This window comes from Desmodus rotundus, chromosome 4, assembly GCF_022682495.2.
Source record: "Desmodus rotundus isolate HL8 chromosome 4, HLdesRot8A.1, whole genome shotgun sequence".
NCBI classification, from domain to species: Eukaryota; Metazoa; Chordata; class Mammalia; order Chiroptera; family Phyllostomidae; genus Desmodus; species Desmodus rotundus.
Genome location: NC_071390.1, coordinates 81,272,776 through 81,293,895, shown reverse-complemented (window position 1 = coordinate 81,293,895; position 21,120 = coordinate 81,272,776). Strand labels below are relative to the sequence as shown.

At 37.8% G+C, this 21,120-nt stretch overlaps 1 protein-coding gene across 3 annotated transcripts in view; it reads right to left on the bottom strand.

The window, feature by feature from the left end:
* ARHGAP24 (Rho GTPase activating protein 24) overlaps positions 1–15,165 on the bottom strand; it is a 494,910-nt gene extending 479,745 nt beyond the window's left edge. Inside the window, exon 1 of one of the 3 annotated variants that reach the window (XM_045183728.3) lies at positions 14,664–15,165. The gene's annotated coding sequence lies outside the window, so the exon portion shown is untranslated. The remainder of the gene's footprint in view (positions 1–14,663) is intronic. The other 2 variants (XM_045183726.3, XM_024574833.4) reach the window with 2 other exon arrangements.
* Positions 15,166–21,120: the final 5,955 nt, after the last annotated feature.

Here is a 21,120-nt window from a genome sequence, read left to right as displayed (position 1 = left end):
TTCCAAGGGGAATGTAGCATGTAACCTCCAATTTGTTAATTGTGGAGGCCTTATATATATAGTAAAAGGAAGAATACCCAAAACATTTTCTTAATTCTGTAATTTCAACCTTCTCCTGAAATCTAAATTTGTACCAAACTTATAGGAAAAGAAAATTTACATATTTCAATATCATCTGCTTTCCCCTCTTCTCCTGCAGAGGTAGTAAGGTCCAGATTCATTAAAGAAAGCAGAAGCAGGGATCGATCCCCTTTCACTCCTGGAAAATATCAAGTTGGCTTTGGGTTTTAGACAATTTTACCCATTACAACTCCCTTTATACTCACAGTGTCTGAGAGCTGAACATAAGCAGTTATAAATACAAACATTAACTAACCAAGAACTTGACAAATGCAAGAAGAAAGATGAAAGAAAAAAATTTTAAGAAAACAAACTTGTGATTTAAATGATTCTAAGCAAAATACACCTCAAATTTGAAAATGTTACTTGGGTTCTTGAGACAGCCCTGGATGAGTCACTCTTGCTGGATGGGCTCTATCCTTACCTGACTTAGAATGTGTGGATTCAACCCAAGTGCAGAAGGAGGCCAGTGGAGGAACAAGAAGTGCTCATGTCACTCATCATGCATGGAACAGTTAAGCAAGTGGTATTTTTATAGAGAATCAAATCTATACATTTAATGCACTAATCATGGTGTGGATGTGAACACAAGAAATGTCTAGTTATATTGAGTGGAAACTTCTGTAAGTCATTTCATTAAAAATGTGGCTGTCATCAGAAAACTAGTAACTTCATACTCAAAAGAACTACTCCTACTCTGTGTTCAGTTATATTGGTATACCACACTAACAGAGCTGAGATTTTTACTGCTTTTCTTATTGCAAGTCAATATATAGTTCAGGGAGCTGGAGGCTGTTCTCTCCCATGCATCATAAACACCAGTTGTCATCTAAGAATAGATATTGTTTGCATTTGTGTTACTGAAACAGCAGAAAGTACACTCTTCATTTCTAATTTTCCAATGACTATTAAAAAATGGAGTTAAAACTCTTTTAACTTCATTAGTTAGTTTCCCAATGGGGATGTTATTGGCATTTGGGTAAGGAAAATTCTTTGTAGCAAGGGACTGTCATACGCATTGCAATACATATAGCATTCTTGACCCCTCCTGGGCACTAAATGCCAGTAGCTTCACCTAGTCATCGTGATGACCCAAACATCCTCAGGAATTTCCAAAGGTGTCCCCCAACCCACAGCTGATGAAAACTAGCCCACTAGCACATGAGATTTGTCAAGGAAAGGCCCAGCTAAATTTTACTGTGTTATCTCTACAGCTTCCAGATCCTCCCTCACTCCTCTCTAAAATCAAACATCCATTTTCTGATCCCTATCAATGCTTACATGTAGCCCATTCTTATCAAAGTTGCCCAATAGGAATACATTTAGCAACAGAGACTTTTTCAAGGCTGGAACAATTTTAGAAAGTATTTACTCCAACCTCCTTATTTTACAGGTAAGGAGATTGAAGTCCAGAAAAGCTATGTGATCGCCTAATTTCACAGAAGCTAGTTAATACCAGAAGGAGACTCAGAGCACACACCCGCCCAGCTGTTGCCCTTTCCACATGTCTTCTCCAGCTACAGATCACAAAGGAGAGAAGGATCTTTCAAACCAGCAAGTTGCTGTTTAAACATGAAATTATACCCGTGGTAAGCAAGCAGGTAGACTTCCTCACCTTGAAATTCTTCTTTTCCTGACACTTTTGTCCTGAAAAATATTTTCACATACCACTAAAGAAAGTTAATATATACCTATTAAAAATCTGCTTCTTAAAAATACAAGTGAATATTTTATTTTTTAAAAATTTATTTATTTATTTTTATTCAGTTACAATTGTCTGCATTTTCTCCCCTTCCCTCCACTCCACCCCAGCCAGTCCAACCTCCCTCCCCCACCTCACCCTCCCCCTTGATTTTGTCCTTGTGTCCTTTATAGTAGCTCCTATAGACCCCTCTCCCCACTATTCCCTCCCCACTCCCCTGTGGCTATTATTACAATGTTCTTAATTTCAATGTCTCTGGTTATATTTTGTTTGCTTTTTTCTTTTGTTGATTATGTTCCAGTTAAAGGTGAGATCATATGGTATTTGTCCCTCACCTCCTGGCTTATTTCAGTTAGCATAATGCTCTCCAGTTCCATCCATGCTGTTGCAAAGGGTATAAGCTCCTTCTTTCCCTCTGCTGAGTAGAATTCCATTGTGTAAATGTACCATGGTTTTTGGATCCACTCATTTGCTGATGGGCACTTAGGTTGCTTCCAGTACTTGGCTATTGTAAATTGTGCTGCTATGAACATTGGGGTGCATAGGTTCTTTGGGATGGGTGTTTCAGGGTTCTTAGGGTATAATCCCAGCAGCGGAATTGCTGGGTCAAAGGGCAGTTCCATTTTTAGTTTTCTGAGGAAATCCCATACGGTTTTCCACAGTGGCCGCACCAATCTGCATTCCCACCAACAATGTAATAGGGTTCCCTTTCTCCGCATCCTCTCCAACATTTCTTTGTTGATTTGTTTATGTTGGCCACTCTGACTGGTGTGAGATGGTACCTCATTGTGGTTTTAATTTGCATCTCTCTGATGGCTAGTGATGCTGAGCATCTTTTCATATGTCTATGGGCCCTCTGTATGTCTTCCTTGGAGAAGTGTCTGTTCAAGTACTTTGCCCATTTTTTAATTGGCTTGTTTGTCTTTCTGGAGTAGAGTCGTGTGAATTCTTTATATATTTTGGAGATCGGGCACTTGTCTGAGGTATCATTGGCAAATATGTTTTCCCATACTGTTGGTTCTCTTTGTATTTTAATGCTGTTTTCTTTGCCATGCAGAAGCTTTTAATTTTGATGAGGTCCCATTTGTTCATTCTTTCCTTTATGTCCCTTGCTTTAGGGGACGTGTCTGTGAGGATGTTGCTATATGGAATGTCTGAGATCTTCCTGCCAATGTTTTCCTCTAGGACTTTTATGGTGTTACGATTTATATTTAAGTCTTTTATCCATCTTGAATTTATTTTTGTGTATGGCGTAAGTTGGTGATCGAGTTTCATTTTTTTGCATGTAGCTGTCCAGATCTCCCAACACCATTTGTTGAAGAGGCTATTTTTGCTCCATTTTATGCTCCTGCCTCCTTTGTCAAATATTAATTGACCATAAAGACTTGAGTTTATTTCTGGGCTCTCTGTTCTGTTCCATTTGTCTATGTGCCTGTTTTTATGCCAGTACCAGGCTGTTTTCACTACAGTGGCTTTGTAATACAGTTTGATATCAAGTATGGTGATCCCTCCTGCTTTGTTCTTCTTTCTCAAAATTGCTGCAGATATTCGTGGTCATTTATGGTTCCATATAAATTTCTGAAATGTTTGTTCTATATCTGTGAAATATGTCATGGGTACTCTAATAGAGATTGCATTGGATCTATAAATCGCTTTGGGTAGTATGGCCATTTTGATGATGTTAATTCTTCCAATCCATGAGCATGGTACATGCTTCCATTTGTTTGTGTCTTCCTTAATTTCTTTCTTCAGTGTTGTGTAGTTTTCTGAGTACAGGTCTTTCACCTCCTTGGTTAGGTTTATTCCTAGGTACTTTATTTTTCTTGTTGCTGTATCAAATGGGATTTTTTTCCTGATTTCTGTTTCTGCAGTTTCGTTGTTGGTGTACAGGAATGCCTTTGATTTCTGAGTATTGACTTTGTATCCAGCTGTTTTACCAAATTCATTGATTTGGTCGAGTAGTTTTTTGGTGGAGTCTATAGGATTTTCTGTGTACACTATCATGTCATCTGCAAACAGTGACAGTTTCATTTCCTCCTTTCCAATTTGGATGCCTTTTATTGCTTTTTCTTGTCTGATTGCTGTGACTAGGACTTCCAGTACTGTGTTGAATAGGAGTGGTGAGAGAGGGCATCCTTGTCTTGTTCCTGATCTTAGTGGGAAAGCTCTAAGTTTTTGTCCATTGAGTATGATGTTGGCTGTAGGTCTCGCATATATGGCCTTTATTATGTTGAGGAATGCTCCCTTTATTCCCAATTTGCTGAGTATTTTGATCAGAAATGGGTGCTGTGTCTTATCAAATGCTTTTTCTGCATCTATTGATATGATCATGTGGTTTTTGTCTTTGCTTTTGTTTATGTGGTGTATTATGTTTATTGATTTGCGAATATTGTACCATCCTTGCATCCCTGGGATGAATCCCACTTGGTCAAGGTGTATGATCTTTTTAATGTATTGCTGGATGCGGTTTGCCAATATTTTATTGAGAATTTTAGTGTCTTTGTTCATCAGTGGTATTGGCCTGAAGTTTTCTTTCTTCGTTGTGTCTTTATCTGGTTTTGGGATTAGGATGATGCTGGCTTCATAAAAAGAGTTTGGGAGTCTTCCATCAGTTTGGATTTTTTCGAAGAGTCTGTGAAGGATGGGGGTTATCTCTTCCTTAAATGCTGTGTAGAATTCTACTGTGAAACTATCTGGTCCATGGGTTTTGTGTGTTGGGAGTTTTTGATGACTGCTTCAATTTCGTCTGCTGTTATTGGTCTGTTCAGGTTTTCTGCTTCTTCTTCATTCAGTTTTGGAAGATTGTATTTTTCTAGAAATGTGTCCATTTCACCTAGGTTTTCAAATTTCTTGGCATCCCGTTCTTCATAGTAATTTCTTACAATCCTTTGTATTTCTGTGGTATCAGTTGTAATCTCTCCTCTTTTATTTCTAATTGTGTTTATTTGGATCCTCTCTCTTTTTTTCTTGATGAGCCTATTTAAAGGCTTGTCGATTTTGTTTATCTTTTCAAAGAACCAGCTCCTGGATTCATTGATCCTTACAATTGTGCTTTTAGTCTCTATGTCATTTAACTCTGCTCTGATCTTGGTTATTTCCTTCCTTCTGCTTGCTCTGGGCTGTCTTTGTTGTTGTTCCTCGAGGTGAATATTATTTTAAGTGAAAAAGAAAGTTCTCAAGTCTTCTCTAGTGAGTCTGGATGCTATGTTTTCAAATTTTATTGAATTTATTGGGGTGACATTGGTGAATAAAATTATATACGTTTCAGGCGTACAATTCTATAATACATCATCTGTGTATTGTATTGTGCGTTCACTCACCCCAAGTCAAGTTTTTATCCATCACCATTTATCTCCCTTCACCTTTTTCACCTAGCTCCCCGACCCTCACCCCCCAGGATGGCTGTCAGTTTATTCCTGTATCTATGAGCCTGTTTCTATTTTGACCGTTAGTTTATTTTGTTCATTAGATTCGACCTATAAGTAAAATCATATGGTATTTGTCTTTGTCTGACTGGCTTATTTCACTTGGCATAATGTTCTCCAGGTCCATCAAAGAGGATACTTTTAAGTCTTAGAGCAAATACACCCTCTAATCAAAAATAAATAAATACAAACTAAATTACATTAAAAGCAATAATGAACAAAGGCTGGTCAATATAATATTAACTGTTCTCTCTTTAAAGTAATGTATACAACCAATAGATATCCTAAACACATTCCCTGTTTTCTTTATGGGGGAAAATACCAAGTATAAAAATTTATCTCACTTCCATTTTTACCAAAATATTTTTACCATCAATATTACTTTCCCACTAATAAGATTGTTAATATCATCTTGTCTTCATGTGTTTTTCAAAATAAATATCTCAATTAGTAAAATACTGAGTGCAGTATTTTTATGAGTTCTTAATGTGATTTCTAATTTTACAGCTGTCCAGGCATCTGGACTATTATCATTAAAATGTTTCAAACTGAACACAACTTAGATATTCAAGGCTCAGGGCCACTCACAATGCTAAGTTTTCATCTTGTAGTTCTCGAAGAAAGTGCAGGATCCAACCGCCCATTGTCCTTCTATGTGTAAATGAATTGCTGTCTGGGGGCCTGACTCACCTGAACTGTGAGCAGGCAGCATAGCAAACCAGGGGAAGCAACTACACAAAAACAAAGTTACACAGCACAGGACAGCACTCTGTGGAGAATGAAAGCTTTCGTCAGCAGAATACATCTTGTATTTTAACCACCTGCAAGTAATTTAACATACCCCTACCTAATTTTTTTCACGATTTCCAAATGCCACTTTTGAATACATAATTGTCCTTAAATCATCTGGAGGCCTTGTTAAAACACAACTGGCTGGGCCTCGGCAGGCTCAGTAATTTGCCGAACAAGTTTTCAGGTGAAAATAATGCTGCTGGTTCTGGGACCATACTTTGAAAACTGTTCCTTTAAAGAATCTTTTAAAGTACTTTTTTTGACAGCAATCAATAATCAGAAGTACATTTTTCATTTTTACCCAGTGTGTGAGATGTACACACAGCACACAAATGGAAATTAAAACATGAAGCCACTCACTTTTACTACAGTAGTGAATGCTGACTTCTTTCTATTCTATTTCACCGTGCTTTATTCCTCCTCACTGAAAAAGAAACACTGATCATGAACCACTGCTTTGATTTCATGACTACAGCTTGAAAATGCTGCTCAGGACTCCCATGTTCATCATTTAATTTAATAATAATAGGTGTTGAAACGTATTAATACTTACCAGGTGCCAGATACCCCTCCAACCTCTTTACATGCATTGCTCACTTTATAAGCTAAAAACCCATAATGACACTATAAAGTAAGTATTATTAAATGCCCATTTTCACAGAGAGGAAATCTGTGGTTCAAGATTAATGCAATTTCCCAAAGTCACAGGGTTTGTGCATATCCGCACCAGCTGGAACATAGGTCTTGCTCCAGAACATAATGGTAAAGATTGCTCCTGTGAAGTGAGATATTTTAGTTTTGAATCCCCAGATCCACCATTTAGTGGTATGTGGTTTTGGTAAGTTACTAAGCCTGTCCAAGTTCCAGTCTTCCCATCTCTAAAAACAGAGAATATAATACTTATGTGGGAGCTATGAAGATTAAATGAGATAACCCATGACAAGTGTTTGGCATAACTAGCACATTGTAAGGCTTTAATAATTGTTATTTATTATTAGGCAGGGACTGAATCCTTAACTGCCACATCATCCACTGCCTCCCTTCTCTTGGCTTCTAGTTCCCAGTGCTATCTCTGGATTTGCCTTCTCTTCTGCTTCCCTGGCTTCTAACATTTGTTATCCTATGACGTTGCCTCTGCCCTTCTCCCATCCATCCTCTTCTTGCCACTCTACGTGTTGTGCAGAAGTTCTGAGAACTCCACATCCAGATAATTCCTTGTGGCTTCCACCTATCTCTAGGCACCAAAGACCAAGGCTCCCCCACTGAACCAGCCAATTTAAACCTAACACCATAGATACATAAAAGTTATTCCATGAAGAAAGTGTGAGTCGTTACCAAAAAAAAAATGAAGCTTCTAATCAGCAAATCATAGAGAAGGCTGAAGCTTTCTGTATACCCCATAGATGCATTTATATAAAATCATCAACATTGCACTTGACCATTTCACAATAACAAATCACAATGAGATTCAAAACTCAAAATGGAACTCCGAAGGCCATACTCACATAGCTGAAGCCTAGGATTATGAAATTAAGTGCAACAAGATAATAAATTCTTAAATCCCCTGGCTCCTCTTTTCTTGCTGGAAGTTCCTTCATATGAGAAATTTTAAAACCAGATATTCCCAACACAATGAAACAATCAAATATGACCCTCAAGCATGGTGAGTTCTTTTCTCTGGGTATCTTGACAAACAGGAGTATGATGTGCACCAACAATTCCAGTGATAAATGCCCTGCCTTGAGAAACCCTGGCTTGGAAATCTCTTTCCCTATAGCTTGTTGCATCTTTTGTTTAAATTTTATTTATTTTTAGAGAAAGAGGAAGAAAGACAGAAAGAGGGACAGAAACATTGATGTGAGAGAGAAGCATCAATAAGTTACCCCTTGAACATGCTGTATCTGAGGACCAAACCCACAACCCAGGCATGTGACATGGCCAGGAATCAAACCAGTGGCCTTTCACTTTGCAGAATGATGCCCAATCAATTGAGCCACATCAGCCAGGGATGCTTGTTTCATTTCTGTGTGCCTGGTGAGTACTGCCACCACTAACGCAACTTTTCTCCACTCCTCAGTTGCTATCTCCAACAAAATTATTTTTTCTTTCCATCTTTCTGTTTTCCCAAGTTGGGTCTCTAGTTCTTAGACCTTGGACTACCTTCTCATTTCTCTACTCCCACCTGTCACTCACAGTGTTCCTGGGGCATATGCCCATATGTGTGAGAATTTAGTAATGGGGACAGATCACTAAAGCCCGATGGACCATACCTTTTCACCAGAAAATGAAGTCTGGCCAAGCTGATCACTCTAGATTCATTCAGTTACTGGTTGGTAGTAGCTGGAGTCTCTCTTCTCATACAAGAACCTTGAGAACAGTAGCCCATCCCAGGGGCCCTAACTCATCAGCACAAGAATGCTGTCACCTAAAAGATCCACAAGACAGCTCTCAGGCCAGGTCATGCAGACTCAGTTGAGACTGGGGTCTGTACCCATGGAGCACACAGATTGTAATTCTACAACCAATAGCTGAGGAGAAAAGCACTGAGAGGAAGGCCACATGGTAAAAAATGGCATCCTATTTGGATTCAGGCAGACCTGACTTTGACTCTCAATGTTACATGGCTTACTAACTACATGACCTAGGGTAAGCCCTAGGTTTACCTCTCTGAGCCTACACATTCTCATAGAATAGAAATAATAATATCTGAATTATATATAATACAGTTTACTTGTACAATTTCTAATTACTTCTGGAATTAGCAATAACATGAAAAACATCTTGTAGAGTTCTTGGTACTTAGTAGGTACATAATTCATTAGAGCAGCAATTTTCAACTTTTTTCATCTCATGGCACACATAAACCAATTACTAAAATTCTGCAGCACACCAAAAAATACATATTCTATTTGCTGAGCTGAAAAAATAAATGGGTATAATTTTGATTAATTCACACTGGATGGCTATTGTTGTGTAGGCTGTTGTCACTTATTTGACAATCTAAGGGAAAAGAGGTCAGTGCCCATAACTAAATGGTAGGCACTGCATGTTTTAAAAATTATTATGGAACATCAGTTGAAAATTGCTGCATTAGAGTGATTAACATTATTGGGAGTCTATGAGACTCAAAGACAGAGGAAATTTTCATAACAAAAATAAGGTTCTCCCCTCCCCAACCCTGTGGAATATGAAAAATTAGTTTGTTTTTCTGAAGACTTCATTTGACAAGTGGAAAACAGCTCTGTAAGTCTCAATTTATTAATAGATTTCATTTGTAAGAAAAAGAATGCCTTTTTCTTGTTTCTCAGAGTATCCTTAATGTCACACTTCCATACATTTGTGATACATACAAGGTACAGCACAAATAACACCCCCTTTTTATTACAAAATCATTTACTACAAAATCATAAGCATGTAATTCTGTAACATAACAATATCACACTCAAGCATACCATATGACATTTTCAGTGAAATTTTCAAATTAAAATTATAAATTATGACACCCATATTATTAACCTACCAACCACACTTAAGCAGGTGTTACTTCTGCTGGACACTGTATATTGAAAAAAACTCACATGTGTGGACTTATAATAATTTTAAAGTAAGCATGATTTTTCTTCTAAGGTTTTTAAGACATGTAACATTTGGAGGAAGACCTTTTTCTCCATCAGGGAATACAAAAACAGTACCTAGAAAGTTGCAAGGAAACATACACACACACACACATGATCTGGAAAAACTATTGGCTCTAAAATACTAGCCTGAAACTACAAAATAGAAATTTATAAATACTTAACTAAAAGTCTAAAATGAGTTAAAAGAATACAAAATGAAGGTAATTCGACCTATTTCCAAAACAGAACATATTTCAAAGGCATAGGTATGATATGTGCATTAAAATAAGGTGGAAAGGAAACAATCAGGTCAGAAAACTTTGACTGGGGGCAACTGAGCATCAAGTTTACTTCAGCCTCTTGGATGACAAGCCAGAAATGAGGAACTGGTGATTTCTAAGTCTCTTTTTTCTTCTAACAAAAGAAACAACACCAGTTAGTCAGAAGAGACACACTTTTTAAAGCAGTAAAAGCAAAGATGAATTTATGGATATCATTATATAAGGAATATTGAAACACATAACAAAAAGTACCAACAGGTTTTCCATGAAGACCATCTCCTTTATATTGGCTTTCAGTTAAAACACACAAAAAAGTACTATTTTAAAATATAGTGTGATGAAGATAATGTAACACAAAGGTGTTGTAATATGTTTAGGGTAGTTAAATTTATGATCATGTAATTTGATAAAAATAGAGAGCATGGAAGATTTAGAAAACTGAGTAGACCCTTAAATATCAATGTTCACTCTTCCAGTCTTCTCAAAGATATTACATTAGCGCAGCTTGAGCTTAAGATACCTGACAAGTGATTGAAACACAAGTATTATACATTCTTAACTGAAAAAAAATATCCACATGCTACAGTGAATGTGCAAGTGACAAAGATATCGCTGCTCTGAAAATAAAATGCGTCCATTTGTATTTTGGCTCAAATTAAGTGCAACCCCCTTCTACATGTTAGGGAGCAAAACTAACTGTAGAAAAAGGTAGTTTTTTTCTTTTAATAAAGAAACTTTGGATTTGCCTAAATGCTCAAATTTGATGAAAATCAATATAAGAACCAGTAACATGAACGAAGGTACCCCTCTGAATTTTCTCCTCTGCATCCACCTCCACATTCTCCTTTAATTGAATTCAGTTTGTCTCAAACACTAGCATTCGAGGTAATTATTAAATACCCAAAATTAGTATTTCTATTTTGTTTGATTATTACTCATTCCACAGGTAACAGAATCTCCAAATTTAACTCCGTTATCAGTCCTCACAGCCAAATCCAGGACCTCCCACTGGGATTTGATAGAGTACAGATTTTATAGTATAATATAAAAAATGATTGTGGAACATTTGTATCTATTGTAACTGTTTCTACTATCTTTAAGCTGAAGTATATTTTATGATTTCCAGAAGATAAAGATGATTACACAGTAGCTTTTCGTCATGTTTTGCTTTTGTTTATAACTGCAAAACACAGTATTTCATTTGTTATAGTAATTAAATGGGCATATTAGAAATTAAATAGGCAGATTAGTCTTCAAATTGAATTATGTTTTGTGGCACTGTTACTTTTGGAAAATGAACTGTGAGTCCAAATAGGCATTTTTCAAATGGACTTTTGGGAAATAATTACCTGCATAAAGTAGAATTCACTAGTGCTTCACTCATCCATGACTTTTGCTTGCTCATTTATTAAGGAAAAATTAACCGGTGTTTACTATGTATTTTAGACACTGAGGTGGGAAGTAGGATGCAGGTGGGTTCCCCTCAGTTAGCCGGACACTCATACAAATTATTATTCAAAGTGTGTTCAAAACATCATGGAAACAGACAAGATGGAATGATTAATTCTTTCTGGATGGAATTGGGTAAGTTCTACCAAAAAAAACCTCTACTTGAAATAGACCACCAAGAAGAAGAGGGGCTTTCCCAGAAGAGGGAATTCCAGGAAAATGAATATCTGTGAGTGAGAAAACAAAAGCGTCAACAGTGAGGGACCCTTGGTAGGAAGAGAAAGCTAAAAAGCATGGGCTTTGAAGAACTTTTTGTTACATTAAAGAGTTTAGAGATAATGTAGTTCATTGGGATCCACCAAAGGTGGAACAAGGGACTTACACAATTATATCTGCACCTTATAAAGATTAATAGGAGCAATGCCACAGTAGTGTAAAGATAATAAAAACATATATGTACTTGAAAAACAATAAAAAATACATACATGTACAAAATAACCTCCAAAAACTGAATATTTTTGACTGTTCATCACAATAACCATTCTACTTCTAAAGGTGCTTTATCATAGCCTCAAAAACCATCATAACCTTGTAAAGTTTGAGTTCATGTGGCAAAGACAGATGGGTTACCATTGCAAAATTCAATGAGAGTCCAACTCTTCACATGAAAAGCATTAACTTTATGCTGAGTTGACTATTTATACTTTTATTTTGAAATACCTTTCTCTATTTGGAAGAAATCATAATCCTTTAGCCATGAATTTAAGAGCAAACAGGGTTTTTAAGATTTTAACTCTCTTCTGCTTTTTTCCTCAGTGTAGAGTGAATGCTTCATGTTCTTATCATCAACCTCCTTTGCACCCTTGTGTAACTAACTAGGTGTTTGTCCCTTCTGTTGGGCTCCAAACTGAAACTCTATTCACCTCTTCCATCTTGTTTTCCCAAAGCACACCTTTATCAAAAATTGAACCATGACAGAAAGAAGGAATCAGCATTACTTAAGCTCAACTCATGGGAAAAGAACCCTTCATCACGGGCCAGAAAATACCACAGAAAAATAACTACAGGTAACTAAGATGGCGCTATAGCAAACACTAAAAACAGACACCAAATGCATGGCCTGGAATCTGCAGCAGCACCAACTGCTTTCAGCCCTGAGAAACCAACCTGGGGACTAATAGAGCCAGAATCTTCACTTCGTGGGCCAGCTGATCACAGCCAAACGACTTGGGGCACTGTTGGTAAACATCAAGTAGGCTCTTGGCCAGGACAGCAAAGTAATCAGAATCGAACCACTCAGCACATTCCTCACTCTTCCTGCCCCACCTCTCACTTTCCTCAACCCCTACCCTTCACCTGGTGAGTCCAAGACCACATGATAAATCAAATTGTGCCTGGATGAAAATCTTCGGAGCTTTGGCCATTACTATCCCAAACAAAGCTAAAAGGCTTCCCCTGGGGATTTCAGCCAAGAACACTCTTCACTTCTATACTTAAATCTATCCTCTTGTCTAGAAAGATACATTGCTATTTGTTCTGCAGTGAATTGTTTTTTCTTGATAAATTAATTGTTCCCCACTTACTCTCAGGTTTATATGTTCAAAATGGTTCAAATGCTCCTACAACCAAAGGAGCATTACTGAGAAGCCATCCCCCTCTCAAATCCAAAGCCCAGAGATTAAGTAATAAAATGAAATAATGTAGTTGAAAGCCAATGACAGACTAAGTTTCAACAGTCTTTCACATGTAGAATGAATTACAGATTTTCTTCCCTTTTGTCATGCTACTTGTGTACTCCTTACTCAAACCTCAAACTAAACTCCAGATCTACAAAACTCAAGTCTATCCCTTCCGTCCACTTAAAGATCTTCCACCAGGATCCTAACTTCTCTGAGAAGTTGGCGGACATTGTTTATTAAGTTTTGTCAATATCTAGGTTCTCCAAAATGTTTATGGTAAATTCTTTGAGACTCAGAAATGACTCTAAAGAGAGAAGAGTTCTAGATTTGCTACCTGAAATCAGGGCCTGCATTATTGGGCTCTCTCATAAGTTCAAAGACCCCCAGAGAAGAGGAAGTATCAAGGAATTTAAAAGGGAGCGATTTTAACAGGTCTTGTGTGGCTTTCTACATGTTCTCTGGCCTTTTCTAATATAGTAAATCTGTGTGTTTTGTGTTTTATAATGTCCAGTTTAATGCAAAGATCCATTCTCGCGCTTCCGGGGTGGTTTTGCATTCCAATGACAATCAGGGGACTGATTGTTTCTAACTCACCTGACCATCTTCTCAGTAACTGGATAAACTTCCTAACTTTACTGTGAATATCCCCAGATTCCAATTAATTTGTCTGACTTTGTAGACAGAGCAGCACATATTATTTCACGTATGGAAAAGCAAACTCTTTACAATTTTTATATTTCAAATACCAAGCATGATTTATTTGTTTCCTCTTCTTAGAAGGACATAAAATAATGATGTCTTACTAGGTTTTTAAAAAAGTGACAGAATAAACTATTACTTGGAAACATAATGATGGAAACAGTACTTGGAGACTATCTTTTAATTCAAGTGAATTAAAATAGATTACAAGGGAGACTGGTCTCACCATTACCCACTGGTATTGAAAAACTGAGGAATCAAGAGTAGCATCACTTCCCCTCCTATTTGGGCACTTCTAAAAGAAACCAGTCTGAAGTATCCTTTTTAATGAGAATATGTTAACATATTTGTCCTCAAGAGAGGATAGATACTTCTTTAAAAGTTACTGTTTTCAAAATCTAGAGAAACCCTTCTGGGTGACTTAAAATTCACCAAAGATTCCCTAATGCTTTGTGTTTACAATTAAAGTTTATTATTAAAACCTACCTCTCTGTGTGTCTGTTATCTAGGAAAACTAACGTAAGACTCTAACGGAAACAAGCAGGGAGGAACGGGAGGCTGGATTGCAAGTGAGGGCACTAAATTACATAAAGAGGTGTTTTTTTTAAGTAATTTCATCTATTTAAACACATACTACCCGCTTGAGCCGTTTTTATCCTTTTAAAAATAATAATAATAATAAAGGAGCATTGTTTCCCATCACACACGCGCGCGCGCACACACACACACACTCACAGGGACACACTGCACCAGCACGGGATTCCTGCGATCCCCCCTCGCCCCCAGCAGTCCCCTCCTTTGTCGCAAGCAGCTGTGTCTGTAGCCCCGCGTGCCCACAAAGCCATGTCCCACCCTCCCTCAGTGGCCCGGGCGCACACCCCCGTGGCGGCGTCACCTACCCTGCTCCGAGCGCACGGCAGACGTGGGTCGGTTGGAAGGAAAGACTCCCGGGCCAGCAGAAAGAAAAGAAAAGAGATACAGAGGGTGGGAAGGCTCCTTTACTTCCCACAACAAGGGGAAGTGTTGCGCCCCATGCACTTGGTTGCTCCGCAGCTGTGGTTTAGGAGGAAATTCTCGGCGGCCGAAAGTGCTGCAGCTGGGGTGGAAAGTTGTGGTGCTTTCCCCTCCACCGCCTGCGCCTCGATCCTCTGCTGTCCCGGCCGCAGCCTTGACAGCTCCCAGGGCCTCCGAGACCCTGCCGGTTTCCACCCGGAGCTGGGCTGAGTTGCCACATGCACTTAAGAAATCCTAGCAGTTGCGCAAAGAAGAATTCCAGAAGTTAGAAAGAGTGATTGTGTGTGAATGAGTAAATATACAGTACAAGAGGCAGTAACAACTGAGCGGGGCCAGCCCTCAGACGCAGCTCAGGGTTTCAGATTTCATTTGGCAACTGGCAGCTTCAGAAGACTCCAGCCGCTCTACTGGGGAGGCTGGGAGGAGCCCTGCCCTCGCCCAACGCCTCACTGCTGTGTTATCTCGTCAGGAGTGACACAGCCACGGAGACAGTCCTGGGACAACCACGCAGAGCCCGCCCCGCATCGGTCCCTACGCAGCTGCCGTCACTCACTTCATTTCCTGTGTATCATACATACATGGTGATGGCAGAGCTGGGGCTGTAGGGGCTTGTGAGGATGGAGAAACACACGCCTGCTGACCTTTAGGAGCTCTGCATTTCTTTGGCCAAACCCCACACACCGGTTTTACTTGCTTCCCTCAGCTGGGCAAAATCTTATTTCCCTATCATAATTACCTGGGTCTTTAAACCTGAATTCCTAGAAATGCTTATTGGATGCCCTCTAGTTAGATCCTTAGAGAAATTCAAAACACAATTACTTCCTTATCATGGTCTAAGAGCTCTCAGAATTACACAGTATGAAAGAAAGAGAATGAGGAAACATTTTGCTGATGCAGCCCTCTCTCTTCAAACCATCACCAAAAATCTCATTTTAAATCTAGATCTTACAATATTGGTTACCTATTTCAAATTGTTTCAAAAAGTGTGGTAAACCCCTCTGCTTCAGATTATTTAGAAATCATCACCAGATTTCTTTGAGACGCAAAATAACAGTGGTCCCACTAGGTATTGCTAGTGATACTGAAGAGCACACATTTAATTTTAGAAACACCAGAAATAAAAGTCTGTGTGGACACTGAGATGTTTTTTTTTTTTTCTTTCTCTCTTTTATTCTCTTTCACTGGATTCGTGGAGTCTTTCGTCCTGGTGGACTGCTCCATTTGGCCTTTCAAAAATGTGTATGGAATTCCTAGCCAGAAGCAAGGTAGCTTATTTTCTGATTGGCAGGAATAAATGACCTTCATCGACTGGTTTGGCCTTAGGTGTTCTAGCAGTTTGCAGTGAAAGCTGGAAGACACTAAAATTAACCAAAATGAAATCTGCACACTCTTGACACACTCAAAAGCCTTAGGAAAATGAATGTCAATAGGTATGTTTGAAGATAGTGACATTTTCAAAAGATAAGGAACCTGTCATGTCAGTATCCTATTTCACTACCTAACAATTATTACTACAAGCAATATAGGCTCAACACAATATACAATTGAACTCGTGGTTCCTGGGCAGTCCCTAAAGCAAAAGATTAAGACATGCCTTTGTGACACACCCTTGCGTCCAAGGCCTTTTCCCTTCAGGACTCGCTCTCCACCCCCTTTCCTCTTGACTTTACTTGATTGACCTGTGTGTTGTGATTATCTTAAACTAGATGAAACTAGACTGTACAACTTAAGGATAAGAAGATTGTCACTTGGGGATTAAGCAGTGGAGAGGTATATCTACCAATACAATCCTCTTGCCCCTTGCCCCAATACATCTCTGCAGAAAGAGAAGGGCCACTGTATTCCTTTCCTAGAAGCTCCTCAGGGATTTAGCAAAGATCTTTGTTACAAAAGAGAATAACCTGAACTAGAATTACTTGGCTGTTCACAGGACGGAGACTATGCTATCTTTCTCTTATTTGCAGACTATTTGGGACTGGAAGAGATCCTCACACAGATTACAGAAACTTTAAAGGAAAAATAAATTCTTAAAACAAGAGACTTGAACATTTCTAACCACAATAGGATGCTGATGAGACTGATACAGATACCAGGGAAGATGGCACCTGTCATTCAGTTCCCAGGTCTCTGACCAGATCTTGCCTAGAGCATCACTTACAGCTGAATTTTAGCAGTCAACTCAATTTTGAGTCAAGGGCATTCTTCAGATGAACTCCATAAGACCCACAAATTATTTTAGGATAAAGGCTAATTTTCAGAATTCCAAAGCCATAGACACTCTCAGAAGAAGGTTCTATGAAAAGTCTACATAAAAGGCAAGAAGGGTTTGAGGTGCTCAGGTTTACAAGGGGGATGTGTGTAATATCTCCAGGACCAGAGGGATTTCAGGGTCCTATAAATAAATAAAATAGGCAGAAGATGAAGAGGATGAGAAAAAGGAGGAGGAGGGGGGTTGAAAGATGATAATGGCCTCATTAAACTTGGACAAATTGAGTATCAGCATTGCCAGAGTCAAGGACAGGAAAAGCAACCATAGACAATGCCCCTTGGACACTGTTGTCGTCAGGCCACTTTGACTGGAATTTAGTAGGGAAACTCAGCAGCAATTTGTACAATCACTTTGTCTAATGTATCAAGTGATAAGTCAAATGTTACTATCATACAAATGTGGATTAAAAATGTGTTCTAATATACTTCACTAATTTAAAACTTGCAGTTTTCCAGCACATTCTTTGCCAGATTCTTTGAAGGTCTTAGCATAGAGTAATGCTTGTCATGGTACCCACTTGTCCATTAATATCAGATACTGCAGCTCTTTAATTATGTTTTCTTTTGGGAAAACATAAATTCCTGAGAGGGCGAAAAACACAGTAACAAAACAGAATAGTCAAGAATTGCCAGAATCCTAACATTTCCCTCAGCTCTCACCAACAATGCACAATTTGTGTGGGTCTGAAATATGCCAAGATCTGATTTCAGGATTAAGATAGAAGTCTAGGCTTTAAAGCACCTCTGTTGCAAAATGTCTGTTTCTTGGGGTTTTTTTTTTTCATTTTATTTCCTGTTGGAATTTTCTTTTTAGGAAAGTGCAGTTTTGTCTTCACAAATAAGGTGAAAAGAGATTGAGGGAGCTCTGTGCCCACCCTCCCCCAACACTTTGTATCTCATTATTCAAGGAGAGGGGTGTACTACTACTATTAACGTACTGGGAGCATCAGCCTGCTCTACATCTATGAGTCTGTCTCTGTTTTGCTTGTTAATTCAGTTTGTTCATTAGATTCCACATATAAGTGAAAGTATACGGTATTTGTCTTTCTCTGACTAGCTTATTTCACTCAGCATAATGTTCTCCAGGTCCATCCATGCTGTGGCAAAGATGGGGTGGGGGTGGTTAGGGGGTGGAGGGATGGAGCAAAAAAGAAAAAAACTAGACATGGACAACAGTGTGGTGACTGTGCGGGAGGGGGGCTGGGTATAGGTGGAAGAGGGTATAATAGGGATACATGGCAATGAAAAACAATACAATAAAAATAAATAAAGAAATAAAAAGAGTGAGACCAAATCAATTCAGCTAAATCCCTGAGAAAGATAAGGAAATGGGAAACAAGAGAAGGCTTAATATAGCTGTGGACTCCTTCCTGCCTCTACGATTCCATCAAAGGCCTGCTCTCAGTCAAGATTTTTAAAAAATGAAGCATATTTTGTAGCTGTTTAGATCGTGACTAGAACATAGATAGCATCAATCATCACTATATTCTTATTCTTATTTAATTGGCACAGTTTTGATGGCAGCCAAAGTCACACTTTATCATCCCCTACACCCCAAGAATAGATGGTATAACAACAACAAATTTATGATTAAATTTATTTTTGAAAGTGTTTGTTGTTTTTTGTCTAATTATAAAATTAATATACATTCAATGCATGAAATGAGAAAGGTATTGTATAAAGAAGCATAAGAAGAAATTGAAAATTGACATGTTCTCACCACTCAGAGATATTAATTAAATGAATTCAAATCAGACATAAATTGAATGTTTGTTACTTCACCTCTGTATGTGTGCCTTTTATTTTATTTTTCAATCACAGTTTCCATTCAACACTATTTTGTATTAGTTTCAGACATACAGCATAATGGCCGGACAATCATACACTTTACACAGTGATCCCCTGATATTTCAGGTACCAAACTGACAACATACATAATTATGACAATATTATTGACTACGTGTTCTATGCTGTACTCCACATCCTTATTATTATTTTGTAATTATCAATAGTACATGTTAATCCCTTTATAGTTTTACCTAGTCCTCAAAATCCCCTTCTCCCTGAAAACCATCAGTCAGTTTTCTATATCTATGAGTCCATTTCTAATTTGTTTGTTTATTTTTTTTCTTTAGATTTTACATGTATGTAAAATCACATGGTATTTGCCTTTCTCTGACTGACTTACTTAACTTAGCATGATACCCTCTTGGTCTATCCATACTATCACAAATGGTAAGAGTTCATTTTTTTATGGCCGAGTACACTTCCATTGTATGTATGTGCCATAGCTTTTTTTATACACAAACCTATTAATGGGCACTTGGGTTTTCTCCATATCTTGACCACTGCAATGTACATAGGAGTGCATATATTTTTTTCAAATTAGTGTTTTGGATTTCTTTGGATATATACCTAGAATATGTATTACTTGGTTATGAGGCCATTTTTTTTTTGAGGATACTCCATACTGTTTTCAACACTTGTTTGATTTTTTAAATTTTATTTACTTATTTTTGGAGAGAGGGGAAGGGATGGAGAAAGAGAGGGAGAGAAACATCGATGTGAGAGGGAAACAGCAACCAGTTGCCTCTGGCACACACCCCAACTGCGGACGAAACCTGCAACCCAGTCATGTGCCCTGAACAGGAATAGAATTAGAGACCTTTTTGCTTTACAGGACAATGCCCAACCAACTAAGCCACAACAGTTAGGGCTGGTGATTTTTTGATGATAGCCATTCTGACAGGCGTGAGGCTATACCTCATTGTGGTTTTAATTTGTATTTCTCTGATGCTTAGTGATGTTAAGTATTTTTTCATATGTCTATTAGTCATCTGTGTGTCCATTTGGGTCCTTTGTCCACTTTTTAATTGGATTTTTTTTGGTGTTGAGTTGTACACATTTTTTATAATTTTGGATATTAACCCCTTATGGGATGTATCATTGGTGACTATCTCCTTCCATTCGGTAGGCGGTCTTTTTGTGTCATCGATGGTTTCTTTTGCTGTGTAAAAACCTTCCAGTTTCATGTAGTCCTATTTGTTTATTTTTTTTCTTTCACTTCTCTTGCCTGAGGAGATATGTCTGAAAAAAACATTGCTATGAGAAATGTCTGAGATTTTACTGTCTATGTTTTCTTCTAGAATTGTTACAATTTTGAGTATAATTTTTAAGTCTTTAATCCATTTTGAGTTTATTCTTGAGTATGGTATAAGAAGGTGGTCTAGTTTCATTTTTTTTCATGTATCTGTGCAATTTTCCCAACACAATTTATTGAATAGACTCTTTTTATCCCACTGTATGTTTGTGCCTCCTTTGTCATACATTAATGACTATATAGCCATGGATTTATTTCTGGCCTCTCTGTTCTGTTCCATTGATCTATGTGTCTGCATTTATGCCAGTACCATGCTGTTTGGACTACTATAGCCTTGTAGTAATAGCTTGATATCAGGTAGTGTGGTGCCTCTTTGTTCTTTTTTCTCAAGATTTCTGTGGCTATTCAGAGTCTTTGTGGTTTCACACACATTTTTGGATTTTTTGTTCTAGTTCTGTGAAAAATTTCATTGGTATTTCAATTAGAATTGTGTTGAATCTATAGATTGCTTTGGGTAATATTGACACTTTAAATATGTTAATTCTTCCTATTCATGAGCATGGTATATACTTCCATTTATTTGTATCTTCTTCAATTTCTTTCCTCAGTGTCTCATAATTTTCTATGAACAGTTCTTTTATCTCCTTAATATATTTATTCCTAGGTATGTTTGTGATACAATTGTAAATGAGATTTTTTTTAAGTTTCTCTTTCTGATACTTTATTATTGTTGTATAAATATGCAAAATATAATGAATATTTATTTAGTATCTTGCTACTTTACTGAATTTATTAATCCATTCTAGAAGCACTTTTTTGGTGGAATCTTCAGTGTTCTCTTTATATAGTATCATGTCATCTGCAAATAATGACAGTTTTTAATTCTTCCTTTCCAATATGGATGTCTTTTTTTTTTTCTTGTCTAATTGTCGTGGCTAGAACTTCCAGTACTATGTTGAATAAGAGACGTGAAA